At 44.8% G+C, this 17633-nt stretch overlaps 1 protein-coding gene and 1 non-coding gene across 2 annotated transcripts in view; both read left to right on the plus strand.

Annotated features, from left to right (window-relative positions):
* The window catches only part of LOC126088556 (fanconi-associated nuclease 1-like), a 173873-nt gene that overhangs the window by 49678 nt on the left and 106562 nt on the right, over positions 1–17633 (plus strand). The window lies entirely within an intron of this gene.
* Positions 15706–15780, plus strand: Trnas-cga (transfer RNA serine (anticodon CGA)). The gene has a single exon. It is a non-coding gene; the product is annotated as a tRNA-Ser (tRNA).

Raw genomic sequence — 17633 nt, forward strand, 5'->3', positions numbered from 1 at the left:
GCCATCTGAATCAGATCTTCCTCGTTCTGTGCTAATAAAACTGCATCGTCCACATAGGCCGAAGTGTTGATCCTTCTACCCGCCTGTATTCTTGTCTCCATACCTGTTACCTTTCTGAGTGTTCTTTCCAGAACTAGATTAAACAGAAGGGGGGAGAGGCACCTTACGTGTCGCACTCCGGTCTTCGCGATGAATTAGTAACAGATTTCCATTCACTTTCATTGGGCACATTATGTCTGGTATGCGTGCTCGTGTTAGTTTTATTAGTTTTTAGGAACGTGTGCCCTGTCCAGTTCTTGCCATATTTCTTGCCTGTTTGCATTCTCATACACTTTTTGGAAGTACATAACAAAAAGACAGTGAATGTATCTATTAAATTTTCAGCTCTTTGATAGCATTTGACTTATTATATGTAATTGGTATACAGTTGATTTTCCCCTTCTAAAACCTGCTTGTTGAAATCCGAGTATTTCTTCGACGAATGGTATTGGCCGCTTCGGCAACAAGTGCAGGATCTTATAAGTTATGCTTAGTAAGGTAATTCTTCTGTAGTTGTTGTGTCTCATTGGATCTCCTTTCTTTAGTATTGGGCAAATGACAGACTGATTCCATTCTGCCGGGATACTTTCTCTGCTCCAAATTAAACACATTAGGTGGTACACTCTCTCTTGTGGGATATCTCTTCCCTCTTCCTGCATCTCGGTAGGTATGCCATCTATTCATGTTGCCTGTGTTCTCTTCAGCAATTTTATGGCTTCTCATACCGCTTCCATGCTCGGAGCAGTTTATCCTCCACTGTTAGTATTGTTACTCTATCTTCTATGTACAATTCTTCTTCTTCTTCTTCTTCTTCTTCTTCTGGTGCTACTGTTGCAATGCTATTTATGGTGTCATCCACATCCATATTCTTTCATTGGAATCTTTGAAATCAATGATATTTCCTCTTATTTTCTGTTAGCTACTGCAAAACCAATTACAAGTTGATGTTTACCTTCTCTGTTCTCACTAAAGAAGTAGCTGTAGAACTTACCTTTATGCATACCTGCTCCATGCCATCTCATCTCTTGCAGTGTCACTATTTCTAAGCTATACCTATTAAGTTCTTTATCCATCACCTTTACCACTCCAGGTGTTAGAGGATCTTAAATTCCAAGTGCCACATGTTAGTCTGTGATTGTTGCATGATATTCTAGCGTTGTTGTTGTTGTTGTTGTTGTTGTTGTTGTTGTCTTCAGTCCAGAGGTTGGTTTAATGCAGCTCACCATGCTACTCTATCCTGTGCAAGTGTCTTCATCTCTGAGTAACTAATGCAACCTGTGTCTTTCTGAATATGCTGTACTCATCTCTTGGTCTCCCTCTATGATTTTTACCCCCACACCTGCTTCCGGTATTAATTGGTGATCCCTTGATGTCTCAGAGTGTGACCTACCAACCGGTCCATTCTTCTAGTCAGTTTGTGCCACAAATTTCTTTTCTCAATTCTGTTAAGCACCTCCTCATTAGTTACATGATGTACACATCTAATCTTCAGCAGTCTTATGTAGCACCACATATCACAAGCTTCTATTTATTTTTGTCTATACTGTTCATCATTCATGTTTCACTTCCACAGATGGCTACGTTCCGTACAAATAGTTTCAGAAAAGACTTCCTGATACTTAAATCTGTACTCATTGTTAACAATTTTTTCTTCGTGAGAAATGGTTTTCTTGCCATTCCCAGTCTCTACTTTGGCCATCATCAGTTATTTTGCTGCCCGAATAGCAAAACTTATATACTGCTTTAACTGTCTCATTTCTAATCTAATTCCCTCAGCATTGTTGTTGTTGTTGTGGTCTTCAGTCCTGAGACTGGTTTGATGCAGCTCTCCATGCTACTCTATCCTGTGCAAGCTTCTTCATCTCCCAGTACCTACTGCAACCTACATCTTTCTGAATCTGCTTAGTGTATTCATCTCTTGGTCTCCCCCTACGATTTTTACCCTCCACGCTGCCCTCCAATACTAAATTGGTGATCCCTTGATGCCTCAGAACATGTCCTACCAACCGATCCCTTCTTCTGATCAAGTTGTGCCACAAACTTCTCTTCTCCCCAATTCTATTCAATACCTCCTCATTAGTTATGTGATCTACCCATCTAATCTTCAGCAATCTTCTGTAGCACCACATTTCGAAAGCTTCTATTCTCTTCTTGTCAAAACTATTTATTGTCCATGTTTCGCTTCCATACATGGCTACACTCCATACAAATACTTTCAGAAATGACTTCCTGACACTTAAATCTATACTCGATGTTAACAAATTTCTCTTCTTCAGAAACGCTTTCCTTGCCATTGCCATCATCAGTTATTTTGCTCCCCAAATAGCAAAACTCCTTTACTACTTTAAGTGTCTCATTTCCTAATCTAATACCCTCAACATCACCCGACTTAATTCGACTACATTCCATTAACCTCGTTTTGCTTTTGTTGATGTTCATCTTATATCCTCCCTTCAAGACACTATCCATTCCGTTCAACTGCTCTTCCAAGTCCTTTGCTGTCTCTGACAGAATTACAATGTCATCGGCGAACCTCAACGTTTTTATTTCTTCACCATGGATTTTAATACCTACTCCGAATTTTTCTTTTGTTTCCTTTACTGCTTGCTCAATATACAGATTGAATAACATCGGGGAGAGGCTACAACCCTGTCTTACTCCCTTTCCAACCACTGCTTCTCTTTCATGCCCCTCGACTCTTATAACTGCCATCTGGTTTCTATACAAATTGTAAATAGCCTTTCGCTCCCTGTATTTTACCCCTGCCACCTTTAGAATTTGAAAGAGAGTATTCCAGTCAACATTGTCAAAAGCTTTCGCTAAGTCTACAAATGCTAGGAACGTAGGTTTGCCTTTCCTTAATCTTTCTTCTAAGATAAGTCGTAAGGTCAGTATTGCCTCACGTGTTCCAACATTTCTACGGAATCCAAACTGATCTTCCCCGAGTTCGGCTTCTACTAGTTTTTCCATTCGTCTGTAAAGAATTCGTGTTAGTATTTTGCAGCTGTGGCTTATTAAACTGATTGTTCGGTAATTTTCACATCTGTCCACACCTGCTTTCTTTGGGATTGGAATTATTATATTCTTCTTGAAGTCTGAGGGTATTTCGCCTGTTTCATACATCTTGCTCACCAGATGGTAGAGTTTTGTCAGGACTGGCTCTCCCAAGGCCGTCAGTAGTTCCAATGGAATGTTGTCTACTCCGGGGGCCTTGTTTCGACTCAGGTCTTTCAGTGCTCTGTCAAACTCTTCACGCAGTATTGTATCTCCCATTTCATCTTCATCTACATCCTCTTCCATTTCCATAATATTGTCCTCAAGTGCATCGCCCTTGTATAGACCCTCTATATACTCCTTCCACCTTTCTGCTTTCCCTTCTTTGCTTAGAACTGGGTTTCCATCTGAGCTCTTGATGTTCATACAAGTGGTTCTCTTATCTCCAAAGGTCTCTTTAATTTTCCTGTAGGCAGTATCTATCTTACCCCTAGTGATATAAGCCTCCACATCCTTACATTTGTCCTCTAGCCATGCCTGCTTAGCCATTTTGCACTTCCTGTCGATCTCATTTTTGAGACGTTTGTATTCCTTTTTGCCTGCTTCACTTACTGCATTTTTATATTTTCTCCTTTCATCAATTAAATTCAATATTTCTTCTGTTACCCAAGGATTTCTACTAGCCCTCTTCTTTTTACCTACTTGATCCTCTGCTGCCTTCACTACTTCATCCCTCAAAGCTACCCATCCTTCTTCTACTGTATTTCTTTCCCTCAGCATAATCTGATTTAATTCAGCTACATTCAATTATCTCCATTTAGCTTTTGTTGATTTTCATCTTATATCCTCCTTTCAAGACACTCTCCATTCCATTTAACTGCTCTTTCAAGTCCTTAGTTGTCTCTGTCAGAATTACAGTGTCACTGGCAAACCTCAAAGTTTTTGAAACTTCCTGGCAGATTAAAACTGTGTGCCAGACCGAGACTCAAACTTGGGACCTTTGCCTTTCGCAGGCAACTGCTCTGCCATCTGAGCTATCCAAGCACGACTCACGACCCATCCTCACAACTTCATTTCCACCAGTACCTTGTCTCCCACCTCCCAAACTTCACAGAAGCTCTCCTGCAGACCTTGTAGAACTAGCACTCCTGAAGTTTGGAAGGTGGGAGACAAGGTACTGGTAGACTTGAAGTCATGATGATGGGTCGTGAGTCGTGCTTGGGTAGCTCAGATGGCAGAGCAGTTGCCGCAAGAGGCAAAGGTCCCAAGTTTGAGTCTCGGTCTGGCACACATTTTTAATCTGCCAGGAAGTTTCATATCAGCGTACATTCTGCTGCAGAGTGAACATTTCATTTTCAAAGTTTTTATTTCTTCTCCATGGTATTTAATTCCTACTCCAAATATTTCTGTTGTTTTCTTTACTACTTGCTCAGTGTACAGTTTGGATAACATTGGGGATAGGCTACAATTCTGTCTCACTCCCTTCTCAACCACTGCTTCTCTTTCATGCCTCTCGACTTTCATAATTGGCATCTGGTTTCTGTACAGCTTGTTGTAAATAGCCTTTCGCTCCCTGTATTATACCCTTGCTACCCTCCACATTTTAAAGAGAGTATTCCAGTCAACATTGTCAAAAGCTTTCTCTAAATGTACTAATACTTTCCTTGTCCTATCTTCTATGAGAAGTCATAGTCAGTATTGCCTTGCATGTTTCTACATTTCTCCAGAATCCAAACTGATTTTCCCCGAGGTTGGGTTCTACCAGTTTTTCCATTCTTCTGTAAAGAATTAAATTTAGTGTTTCACAACAATGACTTATTAAACTGACAGTTCAGTAATTCTTACACTTTTCAGCACCTGCTTTCTTTACACTGGAATTATTATTTTCTTCTTTAAGTCTGAGGGTATTTTACCTTTCTCATATAGCTTGCTTACCAGATGTAAGAGCTTTGTCATGACTGACCCTCTGAAAGCTATCAGTAGTTACTATGGAATGTTGTTTACTCCTGGGGCCTTGTTTCAACTTAGGTCTATCAGTGCCCTGTCAAATTCTTCACACAGTATCTTATCCCTCATCTATATTCTCATCCATTTCTGTAATACTACCCTCAAGCACATATCCCTTGAATAGACCCTCCATATACTCCTTCCACCTTTCAGCTTTCCATACTTTGCTTAGAACTGGTTTTCCATCTGATCTCTTGATATTCATGCAGGTGGTTCTCTTTTCTCCAACCCCCCAGGGGGTCCACAACTCTTTTGTGGATACGTGCGTGGCGAGCATGGGGCCCCGAGCCATTGCAGCCTTCTTTCTCTCCAGGGCTGCATTTCCTTTCCCTTCCCCTCCTTTCCCCTCCTTGCTCCTTTCCCCTCGCCCTCTCCTCTCCCTCTCTTGGTGTCCTTGCTTATGTTGGCCCCGCTATCCTCCTGGTTCTGTTGGTTTTCTAATTCGGCTTTGTTGCATAATCATCTCCTCCTTTTGGCATTCCTTGGTCCCCCTCTGGGGTTTGACATCCATTACAAAATTTCTCCTTCGTAATGTGAGCCATTTGGGGAAGAGCACCTTACCTAGTGTCTCCGACGTGCGCCCTCCTAGTACATTCCATCTTTTCTTTCACGTCGTTGTCTGATGCTAGGGTGCATAGCTAGCACGGTAGCCAGCCCGTGTGGTGGGGTCGCTATGTACCCTTTTGGTTGAGCCCCCTGAACACACAGGGATCACACTTCTGATACCTGAGATGTGACCTCCTCATTCATGCCTTGGAGTGGTTGCTCGTCCTCCTGGAGCATCGGAACTCCCGGCAATGGCCGCCGTGCCAGACGGCCCTTGCTGTGGCTGGGTGGCGCCCGTGAGGAGAGCCCCTGATCGGAGTGGATGGTATCAGGGCGGACGCTATGCAAATGAAACGCATACGGGTCCGGAACTTTGGCCGTTCTTCTGCGGCTGTCTCTCTGCGTGGAACTGATTCCTCAAGTGCTGCTTCTCTTGCCCCTTCGGCCTTCTCTTCCATGGCTACCCCCTGGGAAGAGGGTCAGGCCCGTCGGCTAGGGGCAAAACCTTTCCCCCGTTACCTAGTTTGCACCAGGACTGATGGAGATACTTTCACCAATACCAAACCTTTATTCTTTGTGGAACACATTGAAGACAAGTTTGGCGAAGTGGACTCCCTCAGCTGTCGGGTTCGTTGCTGATAAAAACTGCTTCAGCTGCCCAATCTGCGGCCCTTCGTGCCTGTACCCATCTTGGCACAATACCTGTGTCCATTACCCCCCACCAGTCTCTAAATATGGTACAAGGTGTGATTTTTCACAGGGACCTCATCCTTCAAACTGATGAGGAACTTCGGGACAATCTCGGACGGCGTGGTGTTCACTTTGTTCGGCGTGTTCAGAAGGGTCCTAAAGACAATCGTATTGATACTGGTGCCTTTATCCTGGCCTTTGAAGGGGATAACCTCCCTGAGAAAGTTAAGATTATGGTCTGTCGTTGTGATGTGAAGCCGTACATCCCACCTCCTATGAGGTGTTTTAAGTGCTTGCGTTTTGGCCACATGTGTTCCCGCTGTTCACAGGCCCCTCTCTGTGGTGACTGTGGACGTCCACTCCATGAAGGGGAGTCCCTGTGTTCCCCCTCCTGTCTGTGTAAATTGTCATGGTAGTCATTCTCCACGTTCACCAGATTGCCCAGTATATAAGAAGGAAAAAAAGATACAGGAGTATAAGTCCCTCGATCGTTTAACCTACACAGAGGCCCGTAAGAAATATGCAAGACTCCACCCTGTGTCCATGACATCTAGTTACGCCTTGGTTACATCTTCACCCCTTCCTCCCCCTTCCTTACCCCCATCCAGGACCCCTCTCCTCCCCCCCCCCCCACCCCTGCGGCTCCCACACCTTCTCCTATAGGTGCTGCTCCCCCTCCCCAGCCGGAGAAGTGTCCCACTGCTTCGGCGTCTGCCGGTCAAGGGCGCCTCTCCCGGGATGCCCCTTCCCGGCACCTTCCAGGCCAAAGGTCTGCTGCCGCGCGACGACCGCGGTCTGTCGGCCCCCAGGTCGCCCGGTCTTTTTCTGTTTCTGATCTTGCTGTAGTTGGCTCCTTCATGCCACACAGCCCTCCTCGATCGCAGCCTGAACGGAAGAAGAAACATAAGTCCCGGGACAAAGAGCCTCTGGTGTCACCGGAGGTCCCTTCCCCGACTTCACAACCGGATTCTGACCTGTCGTTCATGGATGTCGCCCCCTCCTTGTCGGTGACTGGTGGGGACCCGGCGGTATGACTGGATTTAAAGTGTTCGGCTCCCATTTAAACCATCGTTCTGTGGTTCTCCAATGGAATTGTAATGAATACTATCGCCACCTTCCGGAATTGAAATCCCTTCTTTCGTCCTACTCTGCAGCTTGTGTGGTTCTCCAGTAATCTCATTTTACTGATGCTCACTCACCGACCCTACGTGGTTTCCGTGTTTTCTGTCGAAATCGGGTCGGACCCCTGTGGGCTTCTGGTGGCGTTTGTACATTGGTCCGTACAGACATTGCTAGCATGTGGATTCCTCTTCAAACTACATTGGAAGTGGTTGCTGTTAGGGTCCACTTTGACTCTGCAATCACAGTTTGCAATCTTTATCTCCCTCCTGACAGGACTCTTACACCTGCTACCTTAACCGCCCTTCTTCAGCAACTCCCTCCTCCCTTCCTCCTCCTCAGGGATTTTAATGCTCATCATCCTTTGTGGGGCAGTGCTTTTCCATCTAGACGAGATCTTCTTATAGACCAATTTATTGCAGACCACGACCTGTGCGTTCTTAATGATGGCTCCCCTACTCATTTCAGTGCCGGTCATGGTACCTTTTCTGCCATTGATCTTTCTCTTTCTTCTCCCTCTCTCCTCCCTTCATTACACTGGTCGCCACACGATGACCTTTGTGATAGTGACAATTTCCCATTGATTATCACGCTCCTTTCCCGCTCCCCAATGGACAGGTTGCCTCGTTGGTCTTTCCAACGCGCCGATTGGCCTCTATACACTGCACAGGTCGCGTTTTCTCCCTCTTTGTCGGGTTGTATTTATGACATCCTACGTGATGTGTCTGACGCGATTGTTTGCGCTGCTAGCCTTGCTGTCCCGCGCTCATCTGGACTATTTCGGCGCCGGCAAGTCCCGTGGTGGAGTACGACTATTGCCATTGCCATCCGTGATCGCCGTCGAGCTTTGCAACACTTTAAGAGGCACCTATCCATAGCCAGCCTTACTACCTTTAAACGCCTTCGCGCTAAAGCCCGTTATTTAATCAAACAGAGCAAGCGGATATGTTGGGAACGATTCGTTTCTTCCCTTGGTTCTACTGTCCCTCTGTCACGGGTATGGGCTACACTTCGCTCTCTCCAAGGTTGCCATCGGCAGTCCACCCTCGCAGGCCTTCACCTCCCGGATGGCATTTGTACGGACCCATTAGTTCTTGCAGAACATCTAGCGACCAATTTTGCAGTGACATCAGCGTCAGCCTCCTATCCAGCTGCTTTCCTTCATCAAAAACAGCGGGCTGAAGCTTCCACCTTATGTTTCACCCCTTGTGAGTCAGAATCTTACAACGAACCTTTTACTGAATGGGAATTTCTTTCTGCTCTATCTTCTTCTCATGATACGGCCCCTGGCCCAGATTCCATTCATAACCAACTGCTTCAACATCTCAGTGCTCCACAACGGCAACATCTTCTTCGGGTGTTTAACCGTATCTGGCTCCAGGGTGACTTCCCTTCTCAGTGGAGGGATAGCATTGTGGTTCCTGTCCTTAAGCCTGGTAAGAACCCCCTGTCTGTTGACAGCTATCGGCCAATTAGTTTGACCAATGTTGTTTGTAAGTTACTTGAACGGATGGTAGCCCGTCGGCTCAATTGGGTCCTCGAATCTCGGGATCTATTGTCCCCTTACCAGTGTGGCTTTTGAGAGGGACGGTCTCCAATCGATCATTTACTCCGCTTGGAATCCGCAGTCCGGCAGGCTTTTTCCCAGCGCCGCCATTTGGTTGCAGTGTTTTTTCACCTTCGCAAGGCCTATGACACGGCCTGGCGCCATCACATCTTACTTACCCTTCATCAGTGGGGTCTTTGGGGCCCACTCCCGATTTTTATCCGCCAGTTCCTGATCCATCGGTCATTCAGAGTCCGAGTTGGTACTGCTTTTAGTTCTCCACGGACCCAGGAGACGGGCATCCCACAGGGTTCTGTCTTGAGTGTCCTTCTTTTCCTCATTGCTATCGATGGACTTGTGGCCTCTGTCGGTCCCTTGGTCGCCCCTGCCCTGTATGTGGATGATTTCTGCATTTGGGTTAGTTCCTCCTCGATGGCATCTGCAGAACGGCAGCTCCAGGTAGCTATATGGCGTGCCTCTGCATGGACCCTCTCACACGGGTTTCAGTTCTCTCCTTTAAAATCGCGAGTGGTCCACTTCTGTCGCCGTACTACGATCCACCCTGATCCAGAGCTCTATCTCGCTGCACAAAGATTGCCTGTGGTCCCACAGTTTCGTTTCTTGGGTCTTCTTTTCGACAACAAGCTCACTTGGCTGCCCCATCTCAGACTCCTGAAGGTAGGATGTTTCCGTAAACTCAATGTCCTTCGCTTCCTTGCCCCCTCCACTTGGGGTGCGGACCGTTCCCTCCTCCTCCGTCTTTATCGTGCTCTAGTTCTGTCTTGCTTGGACTATGGTTGTCAAGTTTATGGTTCAGCTGCTCCTTCCACACTGCACGTGCTGGATCCAGTCCACCATAGTGGTATCCGTTTGGCCACCGGTGCCTTCCCTACTAGCCCTGTTGATAGTCTCCTGGTTGAAGCTGGGATCCCCCCCCCCCCCTTTCTGTTCGGCGGTCCCAGCTTCTGGTGTCTTATGCACTCAGTATCCGTTCCTCTCCCACTCATCCTTCCTATTCTACCCTGTTGCCAGACCATGGACGTCGCCCACCCGACTTCCGCCCTCGGGCGGGATTACCAGTTGGGCTGCGCCTTGCGTCTCTTTGCCGTGATTTTCAGCTTCCTTCTTTGTCCTGTCTTCCTCGCTCCCTCCCCTCTACCCCTCCTTGGTTAGATCCTTGGCCTCGAATTCGGATGGATCTCCGGCGAGGTCCGAAAGATTCCATCCCCCCGGTGGTGTTCCGTTCCTTTTTCCACCAAATTTTATGGGAGTTTCGGGATGCTGTTGTTTTCTACACTGATGGCTCTAAATCTGCTGATCATGTGGGGTATGCCTTCACGTCCTCTGTTGGAACGGAAAATCATCTGCTGCCACCTACATGTGGGGTGTTTACTGCGGAATTGATGGCAATTTCCCAGGTCCTTACCTTTATTAAACAGTCCCAACACAACCGCGTTTTGTTATGTACGGACTCGATGAGTGGCCTTCTTGCTACTGACCGGTGTTTTTCGCGCCATCCCTTGGTCTCTGCCATACATGACCATCTCGCCGATATTCACCGTGCTGCTTATTCCATTGACTTCCTTTGGGTCCCTGGCCATGTGGGTATCCCGGGTAATGAGCTCGCTGATCGTTTGGCTGGGGGAGCAGTCACTTACCCCCCTTTTTCTGTAACCCCTCCTGCAGCGGATTTACGGCTTCACATCAAATCCCACTTCACACAGTCATGGGCCACTTCTTGGGAGGCTACTCCCCTGTCTAATAAACTTCGTGCAATTAAGGTGACACCAGGCCCGTGGCGTTCTTCCTTTCGCCTCTCCCGAAAGGACTCGACCACACTGTGTCTTCTCCGCATTGGCCATACCAGGCTGACCCATGGTTTTCTTTTGCGTGATGAGCCACCCCCACTATGTGGTTGTGGAGCCTTCCAGTCAGTAGCCCACATTTTGGTTGAATGCCCCCTTCTTTTGGCTCTGCGTGCTAAGTATAGGCTCCCCAACACTTTACCTTTGATGTTGGCTGACGTTTCCCGGATGGTCTCTCTGGTTCTCGGTTTCCTCCGGGAAAGTGGTTTTTATTCTCAGTTTTAAGGTTTTTAATCTCTCTCTGGTGTTGGGGCAGGGCGGTGAGTGTTTGGGTGTCTCCCACTGTAAGCAGTGTTCGGAGATTCCCGATTCCCCTCCCTGACCGAAATCCTCTATTCTTCCCCTTTTACTCTGTTTTTACCCTTTTTTTTTTTCAAGGCTTGGTTAGTCTTTCTATTCCCATACGTACTTTCTACATTCTAGCAGTTGTACCTTTTACGTCACAGGTGGTCTTGCCTATGCTGCTTCAGCATAGTGTTGGGTTCGTTCTCTTGCCGACTTCCCTCATTTTGTTTTTCACCAATGACAACATGACTGCCCTTTTACATTTTTACCTTTTTCTGTTTTATTTTTCTGACTTTACTGTGAAGTCCCATTAGCGGAATGGAGCCTATTTGAAACAAGGGACTGATGACCTTGCTGTTTGGTCCCTTAAACCTCAAACAACCAACCAATCTTTTCTCCAAAGATCTTTTTAGTTTTCCTACACTATCTTCCCTCTATTGATATATGCTTCTAAATCCTTACATTTGTCCTGTAGCCATTCGTTCTTAGCCATTTTGCACTTGCTGTCGGTCTCATTTTTTTGGTTTGTTTGTATTTCCTTTCGTCTGCTTCATTTATGTCATTTTTATAGTTTCTCCTTTCCTCAGTTAAATTCAATCTCTCTTGTGTTATCCAAGGATTTCTACTAGCCCTCATCTTTTTACCTACTTGATCCTCTGCTGCCTTCACTATTTCCTCACTCAAAGCTACCCATTCCTCTTCTGCTGTATTCCTTTCCCCTATTCTTGTCAATCTTTCCATGATGCTCCCTCTGAAACTCTTTACAACCTCTGTTTCTTTCAGTTTATTCAGGTCCCATCTCCTTAAATTCCTACCTTTTTTGCAATTTCTTCAGTTTTAATCTACAGATCATAATGAATAAATTGTGGTCGGAGTCCACATCTGGCACTGGAAAGGTCTTACAATTTAAAATCTGGTCCCAGAATTTCTGTCTTACCATTATATATATAATCTGTCTGAAATCTCCCAATGTCTCCAGGCCTTTTCCACATATGATTCTTAAAGCGAGTGGAAGCTATGATTAAGTTACGCTTTACCAGGCAGCTTCCTCTTTCAGTCCTTATCCCCATTCTGTATTCACCTACTACTTTTCCTGCTCTTTCTTTCCCTACTATCGAATTCCAGACCCACATGACTATTAAATTTTTGTCTCCTGTAGCTATCTGAATAATTTCTTTTATCTCACCATACATTTCTTCAATCTCTTCATCTGTGGAGCTATTTGGCATATAAACTTGTACTACTGTAACGGATGTGGGCTTCATGTTTATCTTGGCTACAATAACGCATTCACTATGCTGTTCATAGTAGCTCATAAGCGTTCCTGTTTTCTTTTTCATTATTAAACTTACTCGTCTACTACCCACATTTGATTTTGTATTTATAACCTTTTATTCATCTGACCAGAAGTCCAGTTTCTCCTGTGCCAAACTTCACTAACTTACACTATATCTAACTTTAACTTGTTCAATTCCCTTTTTAAATTTTCTATGCTACCTGCCTATTTACGGGGTCTGACATTCCATGCTCTGATTCGTAGAATGCCAGTTTTGTTTCTCCCAATAATGACGTCCTCCTGAGTAGCACCTCCCCCCCTCCCAATACATGTAAGGGAACCTATTTTACATCTGGAATAGTTTATCCAAATGGGTGCCATCATCATTTAACCATACAATAGTGTTGCATGCCCTCAGGAACAATTATGGCTGTAGTTTCTCCTTGCTTTCCGCTGTTCGCAGTACCAGCACAGCAAGGCCGTTTCAGTTGTGTTATAAGGCCAGATCAGTCAGTCATCTAGGCTGTTGCTCCTGCAACTACTGGAAACGCTACTGCCCTTCTTCAGGAACTACATATTTGTCTGGCCTCTCAACAGATACCTCTCCATTGTGGCTGCAGCTACATTATGCCTATCTGTATCGCTGAGGTATGCAAGCCTCCCCATGAATGGGAATATCCCTGGTTCGAAGGGGGAAGGGGGGGGGGGGATTCTAGCATTAACCTTTGACTTTCTGGAATCATTTACATAGTTGTTCCCAAGCAAACCCAAGAAAATCTGTCATTTAGAAATTTCAGTTTAACCTTTGTGCAATTTTTATGAAACTAAAAGTTCTACTTTACACATAGTATGCCTTTTAACATGCCTTTTTTTCATTCCTTGTATGCTGAACTACTACATCAAAGTTTTTGTGGAGATTTAAGTGTCACTGTGCTTATCTGTTCTTGATGAATGTAGCTGCTTTCATATGTGGCCCTACCTTTTGTAGAATAGCAAATGCAGGGTTGCCACAGATTCTGGAAATCAGGGAATTTCAAACATGTCAGGAAAATCTTAGGAACATCTGGAAAAAAAAACAACACTGGAAAAAATCTCGTTTTTATCTCAGTAGATGAAATGGTTTGTTCACCAAGATGTCATGCATCGTCACTGGTTGGGTACAGCTGAGTATGTGTGCTGCTTCCCTACTCCCTCATTACTACTGCTTCTTCTTTTCCGACCATTCCTCTCAGCCTGCAGTCAGTGCTGCCACCACCTTTTGCCACTAGCCTAGCAGCTGCAGACAAGAGACTGGGAGGTGTGAGGAGTGGTTTGTTTGCAGATGATTCTCAGCGACTGTAAACGCAGCAATTAGAGATGGCGGTCATGTGTGCATGAGTTGTGTCCAAGTGATTGTGTGAACGTCATTTTCTGACAAAGGCTATGGCTGAAAATTTAGTTGTGAGAGTGTGATTGTCTTTTCTACATGCCTGACTGCAGCTCAGCTATCATCTTTACAGTGAGTTGCTACCTATCTTCATTATTATTGATTCTCAGAGTATTAGCACAAGTTGTCTGTTGCATGGATTGATCACCGCAGTCCAACTTCATCAACATGTTGCCTGTGACTCCTGAATAGCTGACCACACTAGTGGACTTCCTGAACAGGCTAAAACCGTCTAATGGATCAGGCCTGCCAGTCTGAAGCCCTTTGTTTCTGACAAATATGCAGGTTCTGCCCATCAGAACTAGTCTCACTAACCTGCCCACAGGCTGGGTCTGTGTGTGGCATAATGCAGCAGATTTTCATGGTTTATTCATGGGCCCAGGACAGCAGTGCTGCTTGGCAGGCCAGAGGCCATCTGCAATGGATTTCAGAAATTGCGACTGTCTCACCCTAAGTATGTTGCACATTTCTGCATTTTATAGACATTTTATTTATTCTAGTACATTTTGGCACTTTGAAAGTAATTTATATTAGAAAGCATGGACGATAAGAAGAAGGAAATTGTGGCAGTCGCTGGCATTGTACGCTACGTACTCAAATATTTCTCTAAAGAAAAATCACATAATACCTGTAAAATAATAGGTGTAGCAGTGGGTAATAACTGACAGTAATGGATATAGTAGAGCCAACATTTTATTGGCAGTCACCTATATTGTTGGATTACACAACTCTTCCTCACCTTACACTCTTCTTTCAAGAGGTATTTTTTTCTGTAGTTATTTCTGAAATCAGTGGCGGTATTTTAAATCTGTCTTATGATTCCAAGGAAATGCATATTTTTGTCACCTAATCTGTTTTGTTTTATTGAAATAAAATAACATCAGTGGTCTTAATGAAACACACACACTGTGCTTTCCCCATCTAAAATCAGTTCATTACGAAAGATGTTGATGTTACTACTTAAGATTTTTGCTGACATTAGGAAACGCCGTCTACTTGCAAGTTTTATTTAGATAATGAGATTTCCAGCGGAGTTTGCGCTGATATGTAACGTCCTGGCAGATTAAAACTGTGTGCCGGACCGAGACTCGAACTCGGGATCTCTGCCTTTTGCGGGCAAGTGCTCTACCAACTAAGCTACCCAAGCACGACTTACGCCCCATCCTCACAGCTTTACTTCTGCCAGTATCTCGTCTCCTACCTTCCAAACTTTACAGAAGCTCTCCTGCGAAACTTGCAGAAATAGCACTCCTGAAAGAAAGGATATTGCAGAGACATAGTGTTGTGAATTGGCAGGAGCCAATTCACGGAGTTTGGAGGAAGCCGAAAGGCACGCGTTTAAGCTCACGCAGGCTGGCATGAGGTCTGGAAAATGACAAGGAATTATAGTAGCCAAAAATAGTACATAGCTTCTGGAATACTTAACTTTAATCCACAATAGGTGCACATCGGTCTGACGGTACAGGCATCACAAGATGAATAGCAATTGAATATGGCGCCTTGCTAGGTCGCAGCAAATGACGTAGCTGAAGGCCATGCCAACTATCGTCTCGGCAAATGAGAGTGTAATTTGTCAGTGACCATCGCCAGCAACGTCGGCTGTACAACTGGGGCGAGTGCTAGGACGTCTCTCTAGACCTGCCGTGTGGCGGCGCTCGGTCTGCAATCACTGACAGTGGCGACACGCGGGTCCGACGTATACTAATGGACCGCGGCCGATTTAAAGGCTACCACCTAGCAAGTGTGGTGCCTGGCGGTGACACCACACATAGCTTAGCCACAGCCTGGGGGTTGTTTCCAGAATGAGATTTTCACTCTGCAGCAGAGTGTGCGCTGATATGAAACTTCCTGCCAGATTAAAAGACAGTTTTAATCTGCCAGAAGTAAAGCTGTGAGGATGGGGTGTGAGTAGTGCTTGGGTAGCTCAGTTGGTAGAGCATCTGCCCCCGAAAGGCAAAGGTCCCGAGTTCGAGTCTCGGTCTAGCACACAGTTTTAGATATTTCTTCATTTGGCACTATTGTTTGTTGTACTGTAGCTGCAAAGATGGATTGTCAGCTTATGTCTTTACGTACCCTTGAGATCTCAAAATCTGTCTGGGAAAAGTCCTAAATCAGGAAAATACCAGTGAATTTCACTTGGGGTTTCTTGTGGCAACCCTGAAATGCTTGTGATGATTGCAGTAGGAGACTGATATTGCTGTTGATTGTTGCAGGGTCCTACATCATGTCCTGAGATCCATCATTATCATTTTCCTGGGGGAAGAGAAGCTTCAACGAAATTACAGTAAAGACTTCGGAAAAACTACTCATAAGAAACATAACTTGTTTACTCACACATATCTTCCAAACCATAAGTGTAGGTGACCTGGTTGATTTTGTCTTGCTAAAGGCATGTGAAACTATTCCACATTGTTGGCTAATAACTAGGTATGCAGTCAGCTTGGTGAGAACCTAGTACATTATACTAGATGGTCAGCATTCATCAGGAACGAATATAGCATTGGATGTGTCTCAAGGAAGCATAATAGGACATGTAACATTATCAGTATTACTCCATCATTTTGAGTCCTTGTCAGCTAGTCATGACAACAAACATCAAATTCAGAGATGCACAGTTAGTATCTCAACAGACTGGTTTAGTCCATACAAAAGTGTAACAGAGATTCTCAAACAATTTAAGTGGGAATCTTTGAAAGCAGGGTGATGATGTCCTTGCAAAACCATGCTGGGTAAATTTAAGGAAAGGATATTTGAGGCAGACAATGACAATACTGGTGCCACTCTCATGTATCTTATGTAGGGATCTTGAGAATAAGTTAAGAAAGATGAAGGCTTAAAAAAAGACTTCGAGAAGCGTGCCTTCAAGTCGGCACCTTCGAGAACTGCATGCTTTTTCAGACGTTTAGATGATACTTTTGTTGTTTGACCTCATGGCACTGAGAATCTGAACGACTTTTTAGATTATCTGAATTCAATCCACCTGAATATTTGTTTCATGAAGGAGATGGGAAAGAAGAATGGCTGCCTTCCTTTCCTTGATGTGTTGGTCAGGAGGAAGGTCATTTATAGGAAGCTTACTCACAGACATGTATCTGCAAGCTGTTAGTTGTCACCATCCAGCTCAATGTGGAAGGGTGCTTTGTAACTTGGTTCACTGGGTCCATGTTATGTTGGACTCTCAGAGTTTATCAGCTGAGCTGGCCCATGACAAAGTTACCTTTCATCAGAATGGTTACAGTGAAACAGAGATCAAATGGGCGTTGCGCTATCAACCAATTGTGCACCATGTGAGTGGTGATAATACTGATGTTGCATCGAAGCCTACGACCTTTTCGTCTTACATAGGGAGCATTCCGAACAGGATTGACCATATTTTGCAGAAATATATGTGAAGTGTGTTTTTTGACCACCATCTAAGATCAGGGTTCTTTTAAGTTCTGTGCAGGATGATCTTGGTCTGCATAAGGCAAGTGTCTACCACATTCTTTGCAATTTTGGCATGTCATATATTTGCCAGACTATCAGGATTGTGGAGGATCGGTGTACTGAGCATAAGTGGCGCACACGCTTACAGCAGCAGAACAACTCCACCATTGCAGAACATTGTCTTGGCACCAGTCATACTATGAAATATAAGAACGTGGATATTCTGGCATGCACTTACAGCTATTGTGATTGTGTCATTAAGGCAATTATTATCATGTTATTAAAGAAGCTGTCAAAATTAAATTAGCAAGTAGCCGTATAAATAGAGATGATACTTTTTGTATAAATCCTGCATGGAATCGTGCACTCTCCCCTGTCAAAAAACAGGACAGATTTAATGCTACCTCACCCGTT

Source organism: Schistocerca cancellata, chromosome 6, assembly GCF_023864275.1.
Source record: "Schistocerca cancellata isolate TAMUIC-IGC-003103 chromosome 6, iqSchCanc2.1, whole genome shotgun sequence".
NCBI classification, from domain to species: domain Eukaryota; kingdom Metazoa; phylum Arthropoda; class Insecta; order Orthoptera; family Acrididae; genus Schistocerca; species Schistocerca cancellata.